The sequence below is a fragment of the Aplysia californica genome, unplaced genomic scaffold, assembly GCF_000002075.1.
Source record: "Aplysia californica isolate F4 #8 unplaced genomic scaffold, AplCal3.0 scaffold01672, whole genome shotgun sequence".
In the NCBI taxonomy this organism is placed as follows: domain Eukaryota; kingdom Metazoa; phylum Mollusca; class Gastropoda; order Aplysiida; family Aplysiidae; genus Aplysia; species Aplysia californica.
In genome coordinates, this window is record NW_004798942.1 from 50210 (window position 1) to 53593 (window position 3384).

The window sequence follows — 3384 nt, forward strand, 5'->3', positions numbered from 1 at the left end:
ACACACAGGACTTGTACAATACATCTTGACCACAAAACACAACACACGACACACACAGGACTTGTACAATACATCTTGACCACAAAACACAACACACTAGTTACTACAAGACCTTTACCATTCATTCTGGCCACAAAACACAACAAACTATTTACTAGAGGACTTTTACCATTCATCAAACATCCTCTTTTTCTAGCGGTGATTTTGCTCATGTAGAAAAGTCCCACTCCACACAGAGCACAGACAATCAGGAGACACGAAGCCGACAAATGTTGTAAGTCTAACCCCAAAGGCTTCTGTTCCAACCACAATATATATATGTATTTCCTTTGCTCTTAGTCTACAAGGAACCAACAGACTTACTACTTGCTGGGTTCAGTTTTCTCTCAGTACAATGACTACAACAGGTAACAACTGATAATTGTCCGGGGTCAACGCCCTGTCAACACTAGACTGTTCCTTATGGCGACCTCTGAACCCTCCACTCATCTCTGATAGGACTGAGCAAACAACACCACAGCCTTCGACACTCAAACAAAGCTGGAGATAATCATAAACCGCGGGTCATCACGACCTTGGAACGATAACGACTACCACAAGTCCCACCGTTCTGCGAAAAGACTTCTCACAACCCAGTTTTCTTCCAACACCATGTGTGGATTTTATTCCTCACGGTGCAGAAACATTTCGCCCCAGATTTCCTGAAATTTCTTTCCTTCATTTTCAGTCAAAGTCAACAAGACAAGAAATATTTGACAATGATCATTGACTGAATACAGAGGAGAAGCTCTAGTATCTCTTATCTCTATGACAAGTACCCACAATGCTGGTGGGTGGTTGGTGGGTGCTCTGGTGTGGTTTGTTCCTTCTTTCCAATCAAATATCTATTGTTCCTTATATCTGCTCCTTCTTGTTTGTGTAGGTCACTCTCTTGTAGCACCTGTACTCCTAGGTACTTTAAGGACCGTATTGAGGTACAAGTGCTGTAAAACTCTCACTAAAACTAAAACAAAAAGCTGGTTAGAAAGAACAAAACATGTTTGTGACAGAATCAATAAGAGAGATAAGAAATGTAACACAATACCGCTACATGTTTAGCTAAATGTAACACAGTACCATTACATGTGTAGCTAAATGTAACACAGTACTGCTACATGTGTAGCTAAATGTAACACAGTACCGCTACATGTGTAGCTAAATGTAACACAGTACCGCTACATGTGTAGCTAAATGTAACACAGTACCGCTACATGTTTAGCTAAATGTAACACAGTACCGCTACATGTGTAGCTAAATGTAACACAGTACCGCTACATGTGTAGCTAAATGTAACACAGTACCACTACACGTTTAGCTAAATGTAACACAGTACCATTACACGTGTAGATAAATGTAACACAGTACCACTACACGTTTAGCTAAATATAACACAGTACCGTTACACGTTTAGCTAAATTTAACACAGTACCGCTACACGTTTAGCTAAATGTAACACAGTACCGTTACACGTTTAGATAAATGTAACACAGTACCACTACACGTGTAGATAAATGTAACACAGTACCACTACACGTTTAGCTAAATGTAACACAGTACCGTTACACGTTTAGATAAATGTAACACAGTACCACTACACATGTAGCTAAATGTAACACAGTACCGCTACATGTGTAGCTAAATGTAACACAGTATCGCTACATGTGTAGCTAAATGTAACACAGTACCACTACACGTGTAGCTAATTGTAACACAGTACTGCCACAACCACTTACATTTAGCACCAGGGTGTTACGTTGAACTCTCTGCACTGGCTTGAAGAGGGCATCTGTGGGGAGGGGGGGGGGGGGAGGGAATCACATTTCTACAGTCTGTCATTCATGGGGAGAATCACATTTGTACAGTCTGTCATTCACTCACAAATCAAATCTTTCAATTTATTCTAAATCCAACTCAAAGCATTTTCTATTCTTAGATTAAAGAGAGGTATCTAGAGAGGTATCTAGAGAGGTATCTAGAGAGGTATCTAGAGAGGTATCTAGACTTTCAGTCAGAACACAATCTACTATCAATTTGTTGATTTACTCCAATACTCAACTGTCTATTTGTTGATTTATTCAACTGTCTAGTTGTTGATTTACTCCAATACTCAACTGTCTATTTGTTGATTTACTCCAATACTCAACTGTCTAGTTGTTGATTTATTCAACTGTCTAGTTGTTGATTTACTCCAATACTCAACTGTCTATTTGTTGATTTATTCAACTGTCTAGTTGTTGATTTACTCCAATACTCAACTGTCTATTTGTTGATTTACTCCAATACTCAACTGTCTAGTTGTTGATTTATTCAACTGTCTATTTGTTGATTTATTCAACTGTCTATTTGTTGATTTATTCAACTGTCTATTTGTTGATTTATTCAACTGTCTAGTTGTTGATTTACTCAACTGTTTATTTGTTGATTTACTCAACTGTTTATTTGTTGACTTACTCTATTCTACTCCGTGTTTGTGAATTGCTATTGTCCACATAAAAACAGAGTGAGTGGTTGGTGGGTGCTCTGGTGTGGTTTGCTCCTTCTTTCCTATCAAAAATCTATCGTCCTTATCACTCCTCCTTCTTTTTCGTGTTTGTTACTCTCTTGTAACACCCCTAATCTTCAACACTTATATGACCTTATTGTGTTTGTTACTCTCTTGCAACACCTCTAATCTTCAACACTTATATGACCTTATTGTGTTTTTTACTCTCTTGTAACACCTCTAATCTTCAACACTTATATGACCTTATTGTGTTGCAAGTGCCTTAAAATGCTAACAAAACTACAACAAGAACAGGAACCCTGTGACCTCCTCCCTCACTCACCCTCCAGACTGGTGACCTCTCGTATCGTGGAGTTGACGATGATTTGCTGAAAACAAAAGGAAACAGAAGAAACTTTGGTGAAATCAGCTGACATAACGGTGGAAGGCACACAGGATTCCAAATGATGGGAGGTTAAAACGTGGAGCACAAAAAACAATAATTTGGAATATTAACCTGACTTTTTACGAATTTATGTACGTCATTAGAATATACCAACAGAGAGACAGCGTACAACTGATGTACAACATTAGAATATATACCAACAACTGATGTACAACATTAGAATATATACCAACAACTGATGTACAACATTAGAATATATACCAACAACTGATGTACAACATTAGAATATATACCAACAACTGATGTACAACATTAGAATATACCAACAACTGATGTACTACATTAGAATATACCAACAACTGATGTACTACATTAGAATATACCAACAGAGAGACAGCGTACAACTGATGTACAACTAACATTACAACTTTATAAAGAACATGACAAAAGAACATGA

The 3384-nt window shown here is 37.8% G+C and overlaps 1 protein-coding gene across 1 annotated transcript in view; it reads right to left on the bottom strand.

Moving 5' to 3' along the window:
• The window catches only part of LOC101864282 (active breakpoint cluster region-related protein), a gene marked incomplete at its 5' end in the record, with an annotated part of 37181 nt that overhangs the window by 31333 nt on the left and 2464 nt on the right, over window positions 1–3384 (bottom strand).